We start from the raw sequence: 22496 nt of genomic DNA on the forward strand, positions 1-22496 counted from the left end.
AAAATAATACTAGTGGTCTCCACTAATCATTACATAGTATAGTAGCACTGAGTCCTTTCATGAAGGTCCTGGCACCTTTAACCCTGTCCACAAGAATTGCTTGTATATCAGTCTGAGATTTCTAATGGCAAAATTAGGATATTGGGTAACTGGACCTTGCTTCACCTTTCCACCCCCTAACTGATTCTCTGTATGTGCAATATGACAGTATTGTAAACTGTCTGTAATAAAACTTACACAGAATATACACACAGAGTGAGGGTTAATTTTAATCTTTCTAAAATGCTTTGAGATTCACAGATGAAGAGCAGTCACTATACCTGGAAAATATCAAGCTTTTTCTATCCTTAAAATAAGCAGAGAAATAGACAAGATATACTGCACACAGAATGCACTGCCATACATATTTCTGGTTTTACATATGCAGTCTTTTTCTTCCAAGGACAAATATCCAGTATAGGTAACATCAGGGAAGTTCCACTGACCCGGTGTACTAGAGGTGAGGTGTACAAAGTCCGTCACTCAGTGTGACGTTACGTGTACCTGACACTCACAGAAAGAGCAAAATATCTTTGTTTTCAATACTTTCAAGGTCAATGCTTTCATATTATCTCTAGTTAAATGCATAGAGCAAGTGAAAATACACATTCACTATGACATCTTCTGACTCACTTCAGTTCAGATAGGTACTCTTTTGGAAATACATCCCATTTTTGATCCAGGAAGAGGTATTTTGAGCTTGCAGTTTTTCAAGCGTTACCTAAGCTTGAAATCTTGGGTCCTAAGCTTTTCCATTGACATCAAAGCAAAGCTCCTCTGACTTCTAAGCTGCCAGTTCAGTCCCAACCCTGCCTGTGGGAAACAAACACAACGCAAACTTGTTTTCCCAAGCCTGAAAGTTTAAACCAAAGCTCCAGGAAAATTTTTCAGCAAGGACTCATTTCACCTCACATCAGTGGAAACTGCACCTTCAAGGGGAGGTACAAGTCATCCCTTGGTCTTAGTCTGCAGTGGTGATGGGTAGAAATACTGCCTATTGCCTTCAAGAACAAATGATTGAACAAGATAAGGTCAGAATTTAGCAAGAAATTCAGACACCTTAATTAACTCTCCCCATAGTCATGTAAGGCCTAAGCACCCTGAGTGGTCAGTGAGGGTGCAATTAACAAAATTGAAGGTGCCCAGAGTGATTGAGCTTCCAACAGGCTAGGGACAGACTCACCTGGCTAAACACATGTTTCTGGCTTCTTTTTAAACACTGTAGGACACCTAACAGACCTGGTACCACATCATGGGATACCTCCCCTCCCTAGACTTGCTTCTGGGTGGTAGCAAGTCAGGTGTCCACACAAACATCATGCTTTGGTATTTACATGTCTGAATACACAGTTGAAGCAGATGAAATCGGTCTCAACTTCTATTTCTCCATGTTGGAAGAAAAAATTTAGAAGATGTTTCCAAGAATTGTTAATTGTATTAAATATATAAGAAGTTTTAAATGACAGTGAAAATAGGCCCCATTCAACTCTTGTGGCTGCTATGCCTTCTGGTACAGATTGTTTTGAGTTTCACTATGCCAAATAAATCCTATTATTCCATTGAATACTTAAGAAGTGAGACTCAACAGCAGGCCATTTCTGTTACAAACAATGACTGACTCAGCAAGGGGAAGTTTGAGCTGGATTTGCACAAAAAAATAAAGAATAAGCATGGGCTGTCAGAATGCAGAGTTTCTAGAAAGCCATTCCAGTTGTCTTAAAGCTTTGACACACAGATTACGGAAATATATTTCCTGGTACAGTTATTTAAAGCTCTCATTTGGATGTAATCATTCTAAAGTTCAGCATCAAAAAAATTGTGGAGACCACAGTTCCATCCTTCTCAACAGCATGGCTAAATATTTTCTGGCCATACATACATAAGGTGTAATTAAAACTTTTTCAGAATGACAATCCACATTGAAGAGAAGTTAAATATATGATGCTTAGTTTCTCTGAAATGCTATATTTCAGTTTTTCCCCCATCATTTGCTGACACGTGTGGAACATATGAGTTTATAGTCACCCTGTCAAAAAGCTGTCCTATAGTCTCTAGCTATAAACGTATTTAATCCTGGTTTCAAAACCTACTGAGGTCCCGATCTCCATTGTATTAACTTTTTTCCACATCCTGGTTATCGCTGGCATCAAAGTTCAGGGCAAATATACTCTGACTTGAACACATTAGCACAATGTCAAACTACTGTGGAACCACAATGAAATCTGGTCACAAAATAGCAAATGGTAGAGCAAAGCCTCTCAAAGCTGCAATTGTAGCACTTGCAAAAGAACACATAACCTCAGCACCAGCGCTTGTTTTCAGACAGATATGGAAACCTCATACTCCACCTCTTGCAGTTTAAGCTGTTTAAGAAAGGTCCAAAATTCATCTGCTCCATTAAATTTTCTCAGTCCTTTGGGCTGTCCGTATTCCCCAGTTACCTCACGAACTCTAGCCATCAGGATACACTTCTCCTCACTAAAGTTACCACTTATATATACTTTTAAATTTTGGATTTGCAGCACCTACTCTCATGGCATGAGTGACAAAATCATGATCGTTGGACAAATTTTGATAAGAGGTGGGCTAAGTTTGACTAAAAGAGATGAGGAATAAGTTGCTCTGAAACTCAGTCAGATGTTCTATGATGGGATGTCAGTAACTCTGCAGACTGAACTTTGTTGAGGAAGAAAACATTTATTTAAGACAAATAAAACTCCTATAGATCTCGCTGGAAAAAAACTACTTTTCCACAATTCTGAAGATGTTGCTTTCAGACTAAGAGGTTAAAACCTCTGCAAGTTGAAACTATGGGAATGTATAAAGAGCAAAAAAAAATACATTTAATCACTAAGTGAGGGAATATCTTCTAATTAGCTATGTCTGCTCTGATGTCTGGCTACCAGCTGACAGACCTGACAGCTGATCTCTCTGAACCAGTCCAAATTGGAAAAAGATTTGGGTTAGGGTCACTTTTTGAGTGGGCAAAGGTTGGGGCTGGTTGTTATTTGAACTGAACTAGTCCATTCATATCTGGTTACCTACATGTCAATACAATCGATTTGCTTAATGTAATATGCCGTGGGCTAGAATTTTTCTGTTCTATTTCTACCTGCAAATGCTCCTGGGCTGCTGCCAGGAGATGAAGACAATATGTCCTGGGACAGGAGGAAGTTCTGGACATTTCTGGAAGAGCTCCAGAAGGCATGATGAGTACAGTCCCTGCATGGAAAGCCTTCAAGCTTTGTGCACTTCAGGTAGAGCTCAGGTCAGAAGCTCATTTAAGTGCCTGTGAACCTCACAGTCTTCATGAACTTTGGGGATTTTTATATATACTTCAGACTCTCTGTCACTATTTAGCTTTTAGGATGTACCAGAAAGACTTGCAATAGTGAGTTATATAAAATGCAACCAAATCAGTACAAATTCTATCAATTTCAAAAGAAACTGGTTTAACTTTTCGTCACCTAGGTCCAGGACAAAAAAACCCCAAAACAATAGACTACTGCACAATTTAATGGAAACAGTCCATTTTGCTTATCTTAACTTGATCTCTAAAAATTCAGCCTCTAAAAATTCAACCTTGTATCTTCATTATTAGTCTTGCATAGTGACTTCTGAAAAAAACAAAGCTGTTCAATTCGTAAATGAGAAGAAACATAATATCTGAGAGTCAACTTAGGTAAATCATTGGAGAAAATTCTGTACTGGATATAGAGCTCAAAAGTCCACAAATCTACACCTAGAAGCACAGAAGTACTGGTAAGAATCAGAACTGATAATCTCCTTTAAGTTAGTATTGTATTGCCAAGGTAGAGCAAAATGAAGTCCCCATTTTGAAGATAAGCATCATCATTATCTCACTACCATTAACATGAGCACAGGTAGTTCCTCTAAATAATGCATTTTTTTTTTCACTACTTTTTCTTTCTGCTTCAAGGACTGAGGGAATATTTGCATTACAGATGATAGAGCAAAGCAGGGTACATATACTAAGTAAATAAATTAAACAGTGCCTACTATTGGCCCTTGCATAAGCAGTTCCTGGGCACTGTTTGGAAGTACACATGGGATGCATGGACCAGGGATTCCCCAGAGTCTGTGTGGTTGTTGTTCTCTGAACCCTCTGCAGACTGAAGGGCTTTGATACCTTTTTGTGCCACTGACCCCAAAGCCAGAGAACAGCCTGTATAGAACTTGTATAATACTGGGAAGTGCCTCAAGAGCTGTAAGTGCTCTGCAGTCCTATTAGGAATAAAAGGCAGAAGAAATTCAGGAATTCATATCACATGAAAAGAGCAGAAATTTTTCCAGTAAAGCATTTACATTTTTACATTGACTGGCTCATCCTCCTGAGGTCATAAAACAAAGCATAAACAGGAAGTACAAACCTGTCTATTATATATGACATATTTAAAGCCTAGAAAGGATCCTTAATTTAAGATTTTTCCCATTTCACAGATGGATGACTGGGTGGTATTGTTTTGCTACCTTCCCTTTGCTCTTCACATCTGTCCTCTGACATGGTTTCCAAAACTTCCTTCCCCTGACCCAGTCCCTTTGCTGTATCCCACAGCACATGGGTAGGATGTGTATAAACTTGGCCATTGATTATAAAATCTTTTCCACACACTTTAATAGAATTATGACCCATTACACTGCTTATTACTTACTCTCCAATACATAAGCTTATTATCTTCTTCCTTCTTATGTTGTTGAAGAAGGTAACAGGGGTCACCAATATAAATTCCGAGCATGTAGACTCTGGATTTTCATCTGGCAAACATTACAAACTTCTCCCTTCATGATTATTTTCTATCTTTTTTTATGGTTTTAGAGCACTGCTCACTAGTTCCACTGATTATAAATTACAGGATGGGGAGAGATCTGATGAAAATATTCACCTTTAAGCAGCCCAGAATTTTATGTCTGTGAGAAAACACATATTTTTCATTGCTAACAGATGCAGCCCAAACCACAGCCAAACAACTGCTCATAGCACACAGATATACACCTATATTACACACATTGCATGTACACGTGAACACATATCCTGCATTTTCAGTTATTCAGCCTTCACTTTATCACCACAAAAAAAGCAATTGATAAACAGTCCAGAAGATGCAACACTTCTCTGTGTAGCTGTCTGGAATGTCCAAGTGGCAAAGAGAAATGTCCATGACATCAAAATGGGTCAAAATAATGAATGACATTTGCAGAATTCTTTTTTCCTTGTGCCAGAACTCCTAAATGCACCACTATAAGCATACCAGTACTCCTTAAGATCCACTTCAGGCGCTGGAGATGGTACTGAAAAGTGCATCATCTGTTTTTAGCTGGAAAGTAATATTCAGGTTCTCTATTTGGATGTCTTTTCACAGCTAAATGCTTCAATTTCCACATATGCAAAAAGAGGAATAATGATATTGACCTTGGTAGAGCAGTTTGAAATGCAAAGCAAGAAAAAAAGTTTCAAGAAAAGCTGACATTATTTTTATTTTTCTTTTACCATCTGTGGAGGTTAAAAAAAAAGAATGAAAATTGATATAACAGAAACAAGGCTATGTGTTTTGATTATCTGGGTGGAGGGTGATATTTGCATGACATCATCACCAGTTTTCAAGAACAAAGACAACAAAAACTAAAAACCAAGAAGTTATACTGTATTCCACTAACATGTTTTGGGTCTGACTTAAAAGAGAGATTGTAGACCAGTTAACATTCTATTTTTGTTTGGAAGTTTTATCCAGCTGTTGCAGAAATGTAGCTAGAATTTGGCTTCTGGAGTCCTCCTCCATGCATGTCAAGATTTGAGACCTGGTTTTCCTGTTTTAAATTGGGCAGCCATCCTGGAAACCATAATAAAATGCAGCACCGCTGACAGACTTTCTCATGGAAAGTTGAACAAAATGCTATAGAAATTGCTGTATGCAGAGATGTGGAAACAGCTTTCAGTGTCTCCCAAAAATCCCTGAATATTGTCTTTTTTCTACCTTTCTGTGCTCCTTTTAGTTCTTTGCTATTTTTTTATTAGCTCGCTTTTATCTTACAGTTTACATCAAAAAGTAGCCACTTTGCCCAAGTCAGTTGTCGAGATCTCCTCTATCATAAAAAAATCAGTGACAGGCACATCTAGAGGACTATATGGGTCTGGGTCATATGTATCTTTGAATGGGTTAAATATTTTTTCTTTCCATTGGCTAATGACAATGCCCAAAAGGCAGGCTCAAACTCGATGCCTCCGTGTTTGATGGCTTGGTGAGACCTAGGTGAGAAAAATCCCACTCCTGGTTGCACATAATAATGTGAAAATCTTCACAGAAAGCACAGAGAAGCAAGGTCTTGGCCCCCAACCTGGAAGCTCAAATCAAAATGATGGACATACCAGAGAAGTGAGGGTATACCAGCAAAGGCAAAAGTTATGGAAATAGCAGTACACAATTACTCATTTTAGGAATCCATCTGGTTAGGTGTGTTGTTTCATTTAAATGATGTGTAAACGCATTTACTTAATGGCCCTCATTTATACATTTATACATGTCATGTGAGCACTGCAGCACACACGGTTTTAATTTGAAAACCTAAGGCACAAGTAGCAGACCTCACCTTTGCTGGATGCTGTCGGGTGTCAAAATCGAAAAGTTCAGCTTGTGCCCCTTCCAAGGTAATATAATACACACGCATCTGTGCACCCTGAGGTCTGCACACAGCTGCACAATGTTTTATGAGATGTTGCAGTGGCTTCTGCTAGACTTCCTGACGTAAAACTACAAACAATCAAACCCTCCTTCCCCCACATCCCATTCTCTCAATCAAATGCCTGAGAAAGGAGATTTTTTTTTTAAGCCAAATATGTCCTTTAAACACTTTTGCTCTCCAGAGCAGAAGTTACCTCAGTATTTACAGGAGAGCAGGATCTTGGGTATTTCAACTTTGAGCAGAAGGAAGCCAAACTTCTTAGCTTTGGTTCAAACAAAGGATTCTCTCAATAAAGTCTAAATCAACCTTGGAAAGCAGAAATAGGTATGCTCCACTGAGCAGAAAAGCATGAGCTGACATTTAGAAACTGCTCACTGCTCTCCCAGCCACCCAAGAGAGAAATGATTCTACATTAACAGGAGAAAAATGCAACCCTGAAAATTGATATTGGTGTATTTACAACAGGATATCTGCAACACAGTACAATGCCCTGCCACTCTCCTTTTTTTATATTCTTTTTCACTCAGCTTGTATAATTTTTAACCAGTTCCAGATCAATAAAATAGATTAGCACTTTCTTTTTTTAATTTGATAAACCAAAATATTTCCTAATTTATGCCAGTTCTGGAGAGTGAATTGTTTTGGTTTTTAACTCTTAATTTTGATATTTTCAGAATGAATTAATTTAGATCCATGTAATTTTGCAGTTTAATAAAAGACTGGAAATCTCTTTAACCAAATAAGCATAAAGTGACTTCAAATTCCTTATTTTTTGAAACTATCAAAAAAAAGAAAAAAAAAATCAGGAAATATTTCAGCTACCTCAGACACCAGAAATCTAACCCCAGTTAAAAAGTAGGATACTCCTTGAGTGCAAAGATATTTTAACATTTCTTTTCCTTTTCCAGAAAATGAACATGAAGCTGTCAGTACAATATTTTCAAACTGAAGAGCAGGATGCAATAGAAATAAAACTAGTCACCATTGGGACTCCTTGAGCCGCCCTTCAGATGAGCGCATACACATTAGTTTCGAAAATAATGTTGTAATACAATGTTTATAGTACTTGTTATCATATAGGAAACCAATACGGGACTCCTGTCATCAGATCACAGCCTCAGTGATTAGACAGCAGATGCACGAAATGATCAGTCTTTCAGCCATTTCACAGTGCCATGGACTCAGTGTTAGTCTGGGATTTAAAAAAAACCCTTGGACAGAAAGTATGCAAATTCTAATACAGTTGTATGGGAACTGAATGCCTAATTCCACCACTATTCCCTGAAAATGCAAGCCTTGGTGCTCTTATACAGACATTTGTATTTTCACTCAACAGTATCCACAACAAGAGACTTCTAGGTGGAAATCCTTTGATGGTGGCCCTTCTCCTGGGAAATGACAGGGAAAAGAAAAAGTTCTGTGAATGACATACCCCCCAGTACCATTTCATTTAGCAGAGCTCCTGCATAAAACTTGAAGCACAAAGTCATGGTGGTGTCCTGCTCTACAAATGTTCAACAGCCTGACTCTAAGGGATATACGATCACTCTTTTCAAGTGTTACCCTGGAAACAATTTGCCTCTTGGCAGACATTGCATACTCATACAGGAAACTAAATTTAAATCCTTAGGCATAACATCTTGGTCATGCCTGCCCTTTTGTTTGAACTCCTTTAATAAAACTCTTGCCCTCACACTTGGCTGTACTAAATCCAAATATGATCTTTGCTTCCTTCTCATTATTAGTTCACAGGGAACACTCTAGTAGTTGTGTGCGGGGTTATCCATTACCTAAAAGGAAAGTGTGCCAACTTGGAGCTCTGTTCATTGACTTACACGATGTTTATGCAAGGATTTTCATGCAACTGGCTTATAATGGCCATGTAATTTGCCTCTTCTGAACAGCTTTACAGAACGGGTATTCATCATCAACTCAGACTTTTCAGCATACAACAGGTGAGTCAGTTCATAGGTGAATTGGGAATAAACAACAGATCAAGGTGGAACATTTTAAAACGAGAGCTAGGCAGGCAGAGCTGGTGCAATCAATCAATAATATGTTTCTTAAATGAGTAGTTTCAGAGAAAGGTGACGACAAATTAATGGAAATATTATGTACACAACTTAGACTCATACCTGGCTGAAGGCATATAGTGAAACTACAAATTTTGGAAAGAAATATCTGGCCCCCCTGGCCTTCTTTCTAAACAGAACAGAGACCAAGGCAGCTCTCCACCTTTGCTCACAGACCTGGGCACACCCAAACAGGACAGAGGAGAGGAAAGTCTCTTGTCATTCTACAGCACACATAGGCTTGGACTCGCACCACCTATTCTACCAACCATCCCTTCTCCAACACTTGCAGAGTGACAGTGCTGGCACACAGCTCAGGAACCTACATTGTCCTTTAGTGACTGCCAAAATTTGTGTCCAAATGAGCATGCTCAGCATCTCAGAGCCCTACTGAAAAAGCTGAGACCTCCCACATTAATAAGGGGATTTGGGGATTTTTTTTTCTTGCCTCTTGTCATTTTCTTTTTTTTTTTTTTTTCAAATTGATGTTGAAGCAATCCCAGTAGACCTGGAAGTGCATGCAAAGGGAGACTAAATTGGATCCAAGTCTCAGAAGGATGAAATAAGGATTTAACACTACCTCTCAGACTTAACTCCATTGATGAGGTAGGTGCTGGCCGGGGACTGTGAGGAATTATGGAGAGTGTTGCCTCCTATTTTTTTTTTCTTCATAAAATAGCCTGTAAGGCAGAGAATGCCTGAGACATGAGCAATGTTTTTGTTGGGAATGGATGAGTTTTAGCAGTGGGGGAAAAAAACAATTTTCAAAATTTGCTTTTCACCACCCTGCAACACCTTGAAAATATTTTAGTAAAAAAGCCAGGTGTTGCACAGTTTCAGGATTATATCAGAGGCTCAGTTTCTTTGGCTGGTGGAATAGAAAATGCTACCAGCATGTTGGAGGAAATAAGAACAGTTCTAGTCAAACTGTTCAACAGAGTAACCATGAAAAAGAGAGTGCATGTGAACTTCTCTGTGTCTCATCTAAAGCATCATTAAGTACGAATTAAGATAGTTAACTCTTTTCTCTTTTCTTTTCTTCTTTTCTTTTCTTTTCTTTTCTTTTCTTTTCTTTTCTTTTCTTTTCTTTTCTTTTCTTTTCTTTTCTTTTCTTTTCTTTTCTTTTCTTTTCTTTTCTTTTCTTTTCTTTTCTTTTCTTTTTTCATAAATTCATCACAAATTAGGCCTGTGTTGTGCTGGGTGCTTTTCAGAGACATGCCAGGAAACAGGTGCTGTACGTCAGAATTTAATGCAAGTAAATGGGACATACAAAGGATGAAAGAAAAAAGTTCCACAGTCATTTTGCATGTCATGATCTGGAAAATGATGTCTTGCAGAAGTTCTCACAAAAAGGTTGTGATAATAAGAGCTGTATGCAGAGTTCTCAAGTCTCATTCTAAAGCTACAAATGCAAGCATTTTCTTCTCAGAGGTATGCTCTAACTTCCTCATGCACGTACAAGGTACTACTACACTGATGGAAAGGAATTATTTCTGCTGAATGACACAGGTAAAAATAAAAGTTAAAGCTGGCCAAAAGCATAGTCACAGGGCCAGATTCACCAATATGTTCCAGTGGTTTTATGTTACCCCTGTGATACAAGACAGCTATAAAACTAGATTAAGTAATTTAAGGCTGCTGTGTGTCACCAGAAAACTACAGAGCAGCTGCAACATATATGGGAAATCTATATTGCAGTGTTTTACCATTCCTACCTTCTCACTTTTCTGACTTTCTCATCAAAGATTAGTACCAATTCCAGATGCTGTGAAAATATATGGAAAATAAATACTGGAAGAAAGAAAAACCAAGCATTTAACAGCAGTAACCCAAACAGGTCATCATTTCTGCTTATTAAGTTAGTATGCAAGCATATCTTCACTAATGTGGTTTTAAAACTCACTACAACCAGATTTCTTAGCAGGAAGAGATAGCAATATTGAGTTGGCTTTTATTAGCACCACGCCATACTCCACAATTCTGAAACCAAGAGCTTTTGAGAAGCAATACATGAGGTCTAGAGTAGGCTAAGAGCTTGTTAACTTAACTTATTTAAACAATTTCCAAAGATTTCACATCTGCCATCTCTCATGTGTATCAGACTCAGGCAATTTCATTGGGCACAATTATCACCATTCGAAAATCACAGAGATCTGTAAAATACACTTGGAAAACAATTTCTTGCTGTCTAGGTAAAGTCTAAATGTCATACAGTGGAATGGATCTAAATTTTTCTTAAATGTAAAATTTCAAAAATTGCAAATAAAGTGAGAAAAGACATGCAACCTTTTCAAAAATTTATTTCCCCTCTTCAAACAAATAAAAAAAGATTTAAATATCAATTTCAAAAATGTGTGGAAAAAAGTCTTAATAGTCTATATCTGAGGTTGCTTTCCCATATCAATTCATGTAATACTGTATTAAGGCTTCAGACTGAAATCTGAAACAGTTGCAAAAGGGCAGAAAAAAATCCTTAGAAAAACTTAAATGAGTTAGAATTTCCTAGCAGTGAGAATGATTAAATATTGGAATGACTTACTCATACTGGCCTATCTGTAAGAAAAGACAGGAGATGGCTCACAGCCTGTGTGCAAAGAGGGAAGAAGATCTGGCTGAACATTGTGGAATGTGTCTTCCTGGCGTGGGAATCTCAGAATCTGGAGTCCTCTGTTCATCCCTTACCTTTTGTGCCATGAACATTGCTGCAATGTTTGCTACTCCATAATAAGATAATGAGGCAGAACATACCTTCAGGGAATTTGAGGATTATAATAAATGAGGGGAAGTCAGTGAAAAGCTGAGTTGCTGAGATACAGTTCAGAGGAAACCGGGTAAACTTGAGGACAGGGCCAACAGAAAACTCCTGAAGTACAACAGAGAAGTGCAGAGTCCTGTACCTGAGACAGCAAAGTCCAGGCTTTAGCACAGTCTGGGAACTGTTTCAATAGTAGACCTGGTGGGAAGCTGAGCACCAGCTTGAACCTGAGCCCACAAAGCACTCTTATTGTGAATAGCTCACGTTTGGCTGCATTAGGAGAGCAGTTAAGGGTTTTAGGGACCCACTATCACCTTCCATTTGCCCCCCTGCTCTGTCCTGTTTTCAGCTCCTCAGTACCTGCTTGAAGTTAGACAATGGAGTTGGGATTTAAATATTGTATGGAGCAATTCTTAGGCAAATAGATTCTTGGATTAGGGTTGCAGATATTTAAAGTTTTGGGACAAACAGATGAAACAGTTTTTACTTGTCTCTTCCGTCCCTAAATTCAATGAAATCTAAATAACCAGCTCTGTTAAGTCAGTTCATTTCACTGATGGTTTTGGCAGAGTTCCTCTCCCACCCTGTTGCCAGAAAACATGGCAGAGTAAAATGTCTGTTGGACTGTCACAGCTTTAGGCCTTATGACTCTCAGGGACAAATGCCAAGGCAATCAGCGTGCCGAGAAAACTGCACACTTCACAAGCTCTGCAGAATTACGTGACCTTGCAAAAGGGAGAAGTCATGAGGTCAGACAGGAAAAAAAAGACACGGAAGGAAAGAGCAAGGAGCTACAGAGCAATTAATCCCCCCATTTAGCCTGCACTGGACTACTACTGCCCCTCTTTCATCTGAGCAGAGGCTATCTGAGCCGATAATTTGAATACAGCAATACAAACAGAGAAATTCAGTGATGGTAGTACAACAACCTCTCCCTACCAAGAATGTGATAAGGGATTTTGCAAACCACCAGACTCTGCCTAGCTTTGCACCTTGCCCATTCTTGCTTTATATTGTCTCAGTTTGTCTTGCCTTGCTTTATCTTATCAAAATACCACTGTCTGAACTAGCTGAGAATAGCCCAATCCTAATTTTTCCACTAGATTTTCCAGCCTGTATTAAATTTACCGCTCATGGATGAATAATCTGTTATCCTTCTGCAACAAATTAATTGCAGGCTGTTACAGAATGAGTGATGTGGGTACAAATTCTGTAAGTGTCTGCTATATAAAATTCAATATAGCCTTTGCTGTTGGGATAATCCTGTGCCAATATACTTGGCAAAAAGTTGTGTGCATGCTTGCACACAACATGAAAAAATTTCAGGTCAGTATTGACAGTTGGATATTCATATGTTTTTCAAAAAGCTTGAGAAGTTATAGAAAGGATTGTTCTGAAGTATTCCTGCTACCCTGTGTACTTTATAAACTGCCTTGGCTTCAACATATGGTGCTTTTTTTCTAAAGTATATGCAAAGAACTGCTTCTGATTGCTTTCAGAACTGCACCCAGCTCATCACTGTAATCCTACCATAAAATATATGTCAGTTATTAAAAAATGAACAAAAAATCCACAGGCATGTGGATGTCATGTTCTGCTAACCTGGCTTTGCCATCTACACATATGGTGCATGGAGGAGTCGAACAGCTATAGTATAATTAAGATTTAATCCTGAAAATAACTTCATAAGCTTAACAGTCACTGTTTGAGGGATGGCTCTGCTGAGGTCTGTACTATGTCTGCAATTCACACCACTTGCTGAAGCTGATTTATCTTGAAACTATCTCGTTAGGTACTCCTAAGAGTGCAACTATACCAGTGGAGAACACAGTAAGGATAAATTCAATGAATCTTTACCCAATCTTCTTGTGAGTGTTGCATCTTGAATCCCTTCCTACATTTCTAGCAATATTTCTGGTAGGTGTCCAGGCTAGTTTATTTAGAAAAGGCTTGTGCCTACATGTGTAATTTGTAAACACAGTACAGAAAAATCCCCAGGCAGTGGGAAGTATTTGACTCAATTAGTCTTTTGCAATAGTACCCATGAAAATATGTTTACACATGGATATGGATGTCTTCTGGGCACAAAGATTCCAGAAATGGGTATAGCTGCAGCACTGAAGAACATGAGTTCCTGTACTGAAGGGAGCTCTATTCAGAAACTGTGGTTAGTCTCAGCTTAGCATAACACTGTGTGTAGTGAATCTGCAGCCTCCGTTGAAGCCAGCAGGAGCTGCATGTATGCAAGGGAAGAAATTGGCCCATTAGGACCTAATATGGCACATCAAAGGAAGATAGAGCTGGCATCTTTCAGAGGATTTTCTGATATTCACATGCAACTGTTCAATGTGGGTGGCATTGAACTGGGTATGAATGGATTGGAGCATAGACAGGAACCAGAGCAACTGCAGCTAAGAGGAGGTCTGCAGACCACCCCCAGGATACTGTAAGACCACCAGTTTCCTTCAGAACAGTGAAGGAGGCAGGGGGAAATGGAGACTACAGGCATTACAGTTTCTTGCAACAGAAAGCAATTTACTGTTACCAATGGGAACTGCAGCTGGAAACTGCTTTTTTTTTTTTTTTTTTTTTTTTTTTTTTTTTTGTACTTGAAACTAGCTCCTGAGACCCTATTGAGAAAAAAAAAAATCAGTAAACTTGTCTACCCAATTTAGTGGAGTTTTTGTCCAGCCATTTAAAGATTGTATCTTGTTGTTATGATGAAATGCACCCAGAGCAGTCTGATGTTATAGTTTATTCTTGTTTCATAATGCACAGGTGTATGAACACATGCATCCTAAGCTCTTTGTTTGGAGACTGGGTGCTCTTGCCATGGTCACAGCTCATAGATAAAAGCCACTTATCTGAATCCAACATGCTGTGTTTAAAACCTTTAGATATTCTGCTTTCTATACTCTAAGGCTGTGCTCTGGTTTCTCCTTTCCTTATGTGTGTGGGCCATTCCATGCCCCTCATTACTCCTCAGATTCATCGTGCCAGACCCCTCTCATGCTGGCAGCAGCAGCACATGAACTTTGGTGATTTATAATACTGGGCTCCTTGGGGAAGAGTGTGTTTCACTGGCAGTAAAAGGAGTTGTTGTGCAGGTGGAAACTTGTTTAAACAAATCTGAAGTTGTGATATAATAGGGGTTGGTAGTTTAACATAGGCTCTGAGTGTCCAGAAAACTGATGTTATTTTATGCAGAAGAAACCTGCCTGATCTCTTCATTTTAGAGATTTCCATCAACTGAAAGGAAAAAGAAAGTAGTATTGGGGAAAATCTGAAACTAAAATAAAATGTTCAGGTAATACTTCAGGTGATATCCCTGAGCAAAATAATCCAAGTACTTTTTGACTGCATGGTTAACAAATGTGTTTTCACACCTCACTAAAGCCTTTGTCTTCATATCCTGCTTCCTGTAAACACATTTCAAATATAAAAATGTCTTCCAAATCCAGACATTCTGCAAAATACAGAGACTTTAAGTGGGAAAAAAAATGTACTGATAAATAAATCTCAGATGTTGCTGTCTAATTATTCTAATTATTCTTCTACTATACTCATGTGATAACAGCACCCCAGATAAAGTTATTATCTACAGCCTATAAATGTGATTTTCTATTCTGAAAGTTGAATGAAAAGGTTCAGAGTGCAAGTTGTGTTCAGATAACTGTCCAGAATTCTGAATGTTTATTATGAAATCATCTGAACCTATCAAATTTCCAGTTTGAATTGGCAGTCTCCTGAAAATCAGAATTTCGTGTGAGATTTCTGGCACTTACCTTTCAGGTGCTGTCCAGAAATATCATTTTTGTGGTGGTAGAGTTTCAGACCTTGATGGCAATTACTATTGTCATAACGAAAGCTCTCTCTCTACTTGAACCAGAACTTCAAAAGTATTTGGTTGCAGTTTGGTTCTGAAAATGTGAAAAGGTTGAGGAGAAGGTTTTTATTTCTTTTTTTTTCCTGATTATTTTTTCTCTTTTGAATCAGTTCTTCATTACCTCAGATGAAATATCCCAGTAGTGAAACAACTTGAAATTTTGTTAAGTCTGGTAGTTCTTGTGCCTCCTCAAAACATCAGACCTATAGAGCAACAGTTACAGTAGTTTATTTCTTTGTCGTCAGCTCTGTCTGTTGAAAATTAAAACATTTTCCTCATCTTGATGTGTGGCATATCTGACTATGAAAGGCATCACCATCTGGTTTAGGGCCTGTAGAACTTAGCATGGAATGCGAGCACCATTGTAAGAAACATCCAATGTTTGTTTTATTTCATTTCAGACACAAACTAACTTTAAATAATCTCAGTACAGAGCATTTTATTTATTTCTTGATGTATTTATTTAATATAAATTGCTTAAGATTAAAAAACAGATTTCACATCCTATTTTTTAGGCTCCAGGAATAATCAGAATAGGGAACTATTTTTTTTACTGTACCTGATAAAACTTTGTGTTGTAAGGCAAGACTGAGGTTTCTGTCATCTAACTTTAGCTGTTTGAAACAGATACCGAGCTGAAGGTAATCATGTGTGTTCCCTCTGCTGACTAATGACAAACTGAATCCTAAAGTTTGGCCCATCTGGGTGGAAGAAAGAAGTATTTGAATTGTGCTGCCACAAAGTTTCCTCTACTCTGGGGAGTGAATTCCACCCTTTGAGGCTCAGGGCAGTTTAGCCTTTAACGTTGAGCCTTTGCAGTCAGAAAAAATTTGTAGCAATAAAGTAATTTAACTGATACCAGCTCAGTTAATTGACAGTATTATATTTACTGGTACGGAAAGATGATTATTAGTGTGAACCTGCTTTCTCACTCAAACAAGAGACTGACAAAGTAACTTCTGGGTTATTCATGGCTAATTACATCTCAGAGCTGCTACCGAGACAAGAGAACCTTCTGGATCTTCCTAAATGGGTGAAGCCATATTTCATTTTAAAAAGGCCATTTCAAGGCTATCAAATTAAAAAACAGAGATATGCTCCTTAGCTCATAGGTGCCATATGCTCTTGAAGCTTTATGCTCTTCAAGCTTATATGTTGTAATGTAAAAACCTGTGTTTACTTCAAGCATTGTTTCTACTGTGTACTTATTTGCCCAGGTTCATCACAGTTAGCATCTGTGCCCATTTATGCCTGTATCAACACACTCAGACAGGAAGAAATTTGTGTTTCACTTGAAATATGTTTCCTATAGAGCTTGTAGGTTTCCTCACTAGTTAAATTGTGACAGGTAAAATTTTGCATCCTGCTTAAAAATCTTCACTGCCAGTCCCATGACTTTAATTTAATATATCAGAGTGAGTTCTGACAGTGCTCTGTTAACTTTCACAGCTCAGCCACAAACCTGGAAGCTGACTATTCTGGCTTATGAAACCAACTGTGAAACTTAAATCTTTAAACAATTATTGAAGCCTTGAGGTTATAGAGATTCCACATCAGTTAAACTAATTCTTCTAAGACATATCATCAGACTTGGCTGCTAGTAAGAATTTCTGCAGCAATGTACAATTTTTCATATACAGAACAGAATTATTCATTCTTTATCTCTGACTGCAAGTTTGCTTGCAATCTTCTGCAAAGTTATGTACCATTAGTCTAACAACTGAGGGTTATTTGGCACTCTTAAAAAAGCCAATAACTCCTTTCTTCCTCTGGTACACCATTGCCCTGAAGTTAAATCCCCTTCCTTAAAGGACAATTCAGATTTGAAAGCACTGACTCCCAAAAGAAGTTTCATAACTAGCTCAAAGATTAGGACTCATTTGTAAAATAAAGAGAATATAAGCAGCTCATAAACAATATACATAGAGTGGTTCTGAGTGTTGCTTTCAGCTTAACAGCTCATCATCTGCTGATTATGTAGGATAAAAAAGGGCAAATAATCCAGACATCACATGTTAGCATGTCTTTACTGAGAATATTGACAGCAATGGTGACTGTAGACAATCAATGGGAGATTAAAGAATTCTTTCTTAGTGCTTAGAATGCAATCATGCAAATATGAAACTATTTGCCAAATGTTCTAAAAATATTAATATGCCTGGGAGCAGGCTATGTGGTAGACAGAATCTAGTAAGAAATATAGCACAGTTTCTTGATGTCTCATCATCCTACTGAGACACACTCTTCAAAAAGTAGAAAACCCAACAATCCTGGGCCTGCTTCTTCCTGAAATTCCTTAGAAATCAGAAGTTTTCAAACGTCTTCATATTTCATGATAATGAGGTAACTGATGCTTTTCTCAAAATTATTTTTGGAAAACTGGCATTCTGGGCCCAAACACATTGCCCTTTCATTCCTTTCCTGGTCTCTTAAACACATTGTTCATGGAATACAGAGTGTAAAAAGCTGTTACTTTCAGTTGTGTGATATGTTGAAAATAATTTTCCCCCATTCTGTTTTTTCTTTTTTTTACAAAGAGTTCTGTCAACATCCTAGCAGCTTCATAATGCATTGTCTGGGGCCAAAAATTAAAAGTCCATTTATCTTGTAGTTGCAGACAGGTCTGTGAGTTGAGTGATAAAGTAGCTGGTCAATATTCTGTCAGTTCTTTCTCCGGAGAATATCAATAGGAGCCTTCTTGAAGCTGTAGTGGTTAAAAACATAAGGACTTTGGGTTCTGGCCCTCCAGAGATTATTTCCTAAGTAAAACCTGAGTATGGGATTGATAATTTGTTTGAAGATTGTTTAATCCTAAGGCATTGTTTTAATTTTCTACACATGTAGAATTTGGCAGGAACTAGTGAACGTACTTTGTTTGACATCTGCTGACCTCATTTAATAATTGTTATTAATTCTTCTATTGCAACTTCATTAGGATCATATTCCTTCCCATGTGGATGCCCTCTGGTGGTGAATTAACACCTCACCTTGTGCTGATCATCTCTGATCACAAAAAAAGTAATTCTTTATTGCTTTAGTCATACAAATAAGCTTTAATTTTATGTAAAAACTCCAATCAGAGATTAGACCGCTTCTGAAACAAGGATGCTAATTTCAGCCTGAGGGTGAAGGAAGAGTGTTTACTGTAAGCAGGATATTAATGAATAATTATTCAGATGCTTAATCAAATTGAAAGTCAAATTCGAGCATTGTCAAGAACACACAAAATGGAAAATTGGTTTGGCTTCAGTTAAGACTGGAAATCTTGAAAACAGCTTTGTCCCTTGTTAATCTGCTATTTCTGTTTTGAAACCAAAACCAGGAAATGCAAAGGACAACAAAAAAGGAAAAACCCTTATAAAAATGGAAAATCAGAAACAAAAAAAAGTTTGAAATTAAAGGAAATGTCAGTTCTCATTTTATTCAAATCAAGTTTGGTTCTAATCTCCAGTGCATTTCTCCATCCATAAAACAATTCTGCTCCTAAGATGTATTTTCCTCTTCATGTGACATGATTGCACATAGACTCATCAGACACTGATTTATATTTCCAAACATTTAAAACCATCCAAAACACAGTATGCATTTAAAGCAAAAGCTAAGTTAGGAAACTAAGAGGTCAGATACTTAGGAGTGTGATTTGGTCAAAGCACTCTAAGCAGAAGGGAGCTAAAAAAAAATTAGGATAAACACATGCCTTTCTCTCCTGGGGACAAAAACATGTGCTAATTTGTCAACTATCCACAGGCATGGAGCTGATTTTTTTATTTTTTATGGAGGAGAGGAGAGGAGAGGAGAGGAGAGGAGAGGAGAGGAGAGGAGAGGAGAGGAGAGGAGAGGAGAGGAGAGGAGAGGAGAGGAGAGGAGAGGAGAGGAGAGGAGAGGAGAGGAGAGGAGAGGAGAGGAGAGGAGAGGAGAGGAGAGGAGAGGAGAGGAGAGGAGAGGAGAGGAGAATAAATGGATGGAACAATGACCAATGAATAGTGGGAAAAGTGAAGTCTGAAACACCTTCAGATTATACCTCATTAAGACAACCAGTATTATTGAAACCAGGCAAAACCCTTCACCTGTGACAAAATTTGCATAATCGAGATGAATAAATGAGCTTTACTATATAGAATTTTAGAGAAATGGAAAGCAGAACACTTGGTATCTCACATTCCCTTTTGTTCTCATATGTTGTCTCATGGTAATGGGATAAGTGAATTTTGAAGGTTTGTCTCTGTGTTTGCCAAGGAAGTACACTTCTCACAGCTGAAGAAAAGGAGAGCGATTCATCTTACCTCTTAACTTCAGTAGCTCATGGTTAGTGGGGTGATGGTTCCTGTCCAAATCCTTATTTTTCAGCTGTCAGGAGGGCTGTCATGCTCTTTTTTCTATTTCAGGATAGACATTACAACATTTCCTTACTGATGTAATGGAAATTTTACCCTTTGATGGTATGAAAACGTTGTATAGTTAAATATCTGCCAGTCAAATATGGAAATTACTTTATAATCCTATCTCAGTGTTACACTTTTTTGGACTTTTTGCATTAAATAATGGTGGTTTCCAATGCTTTTGCACTGAGTCTATCTATTTACAGTTTCAATTTATCCTTTTTTTTTTTGCAGTGTTTGTAAATTACCCATCCCAAACAGAGGTCCTCATTGTATTTCATGAAGCCTCTGATACTTCTCTTTTGTAGCCATAAATGTCTGATTGAGGTCATAGATTGGGAAGCAGGGATGATATGGGATTTAGAAATAAAGAAGGATACTCACAGGATTACAGACTTCTTGGTGAAACTACATGAGGAAAATTTTGAGACTTGCTTTGAATCTCTCATTCTGGTCTGTGACGGCACCTTTGCCCTAGATCCCTGGTGTGAGCTAGTGTGTGTTGATGGACTGCAGCTTAATATTTTTAATGTAGCTGAAAAGTGATTAAAAAATCAAAATCAAAGACTAATCTAGCTCTGAATCTGACTAGATGTCACTGGAGGATTCATACCATTAATCCAAGGTTCCCATGCTCTGTCTGACGCCAGGAAGGTGGCAGCTGTATGCTGTGGAAATTTTACTATATTCAGTTTCAGATGAAGCTTTTAATGAGGTTGCAAACATATAGAACACTGACACCTTTCCTCCTTATCTGCATAGGAAAAAATTATGCCATTTCCTCAGAGACTGGAAGAGAAAGAACCTTATTTTTCAGTGAATCACTCTGACTACTCTGCCTTGGAAAGATGTGAGACAATCTCCAAGCAGTGAGAATAAAGATCACATTTAGTGTTACTGAAAATAGTGATATTAATATTTTCAGCTGGGCTGCTTCATTAGGAAGGAATATATGTGCTGGACATAGCACCTCTGGGCATGGAATTTAGGGCTACATGTGATGATACTGCAGCTGGACCAGCCAGCCTAACCAGTTTCCTTCATTCATCAAACCAAGAAAAATCAGATTGGATTCCATTAATCTTCTGCCTTTGAGCTCTGAAAAAGGAAAGGAGAAGGATTCTGGGGGGGGTCAGTAAGAAGCAGCTGGAGCCATTTCTCCTGAGTCCTAGGGGAATCTCAGTAATCACTGTGGTGAAGCAGAAGAGGTCCAGCACACCATGGAGATATTTCCTGTGGCCACATCTGTGAGGAGGCACCTTTCAGAGTCACTAATGCCACCCCCCTGCTCTGACTTGTGTGAACTGCAGCAATGTAGATGGACATGTTTCTGAGTTGGGTAGTTAGCACTTTTTCCATAACTTTTGTTAGTTTGAGTTAATATTCACCTTCAGCTTTTTAAGACTTTTATTTTCCTGCATTCTCACCTTTCTTCTTTCTTCTTTTCATCACCATTCATTTCATCTTGGCAGTAAAAATATAAATGTGTAAATGAGCGAAATTTGTTTTTCTTATATGAAGAAAGAGAAAACAACTGGAAATATTTCATCAAAAGACAAAGATCATGTAAAGAATTTAGAAGGAAATACTTCTTTTTTTTTCCTTCAAATTTGTCCAATATTTTCTAGCAAATCTACATAGGGTCTGTTTTAGCACTTTATATATTAAATATGTAAATACATATTCTAAACATAATTCATAAATTGAATCTCACAATTGTGATTCCTAAAAAATAAAACGCAGTGTGCTTTATATCTCTTTCCCTTGATAAGTGTTGGTTTTCTGGTGCATTGAAGGAATCAGATCTATCTAAGACTTTTATGTTCTAACATAAAAGTGTTTCTTCTGAAGCTCCGAATAGAAGAAACAATCTGGAAGTATCTGTGCGTGTCTTCACATGTTTTAGCCCAGACTTGTAGTCAATTCAAAACAAAAAAATCTTGCAATTCTTTTTAAAAGTGAGATTAGAGAAACAATTCCAGTATCAAGATGAAAGCCTGGAATTATAGACTTCATTTGGGATCTTTATTCTTTTGGAGTTCCTATTTCTTGAGTAGGTCTAATTACTGATTTCACTTACATTTTCATTGAAATAATAGAGCACCTCTCTGGTGCTCCAGGTGAGGAAGGGACAGGTGAGTGCATTTTCCTGCATGAATTAATGTGGTTGGACTCTGTGTAGCAGCACAGACCTGTGCCTCTCCCTTCAGTTCCACCTCTCGCTGGAACACACAGTCCTTACAGTTCTTGGTGCTTTAAATTCCAAATTAAAGCGGTATTTCTGACAGAATCAATTGTCTCACACAACTCCTCCAAAGAAAATACACTTTGAAAGAACTTGCAGTGTATTTTGTAACAATACTGTTTAAACAAATCATTTTTGTGTTTATAACGTGGTGGAAATTGAGAACAAAAATCCTAAATTATCCATCTTGCTATCCTAGAAAAATGTCAGGTTTTGAGTCTCACACATCATCAAATCAGTGGCACTAGCTGTCTCGAGTTCTAGGAGTTTTACAAGCCAGAATACATGTTATGATCTTCTGTGCAAAGATATGGGAAACTTAAACACAAGAAAACTTTTTAGAATCACTGGAGGATCAGTATCACCAATATTTTTCAATGTAATGTCTCCTGCTTTTTAGAGCTCTTTGTTATGGCTGAAC

General features: G+C 37.9%; 1 long non-coding RNA gene across 1 annotated transcript; it reads right to left on the bottom strand.

The window, feature by feature from the left end:
* Positions 1 to 17224: 17224 nt before the first annotated feature.
* On the bottom strand, positions 17225 to 21911 carry LOC148224517 (uncharacterized). The gene is made up of 3 exons (XR_015802919.1): positions 20215 to 21911; positions 19735 to 19827; positions 17225 to 18155 (listed from the first exon to the last, which is right to left on the bottom strand). It is a non-coding gene; the product is annotated as an uncharacterized LOC148224517 (long non-coding RNA).
* Between the last annotated feature and the right edge of the window lie 585 nt (positions 21912 to 22496).

This window comes from Sturnus vulgaris, chromosome 3 (assembly GCF_052056855.1).
Source record: "Sturnus vulgaris isolate bStuVul1 chromosome 3, bStuVul1.hap1, whole genome shotgun sequence".
Lineage (NCBI taxonomy): Eukaryota > Metazoa > Chordata > Aves > Passeriformes > Sturnidae > Sturnus > Sturnus vulgaris.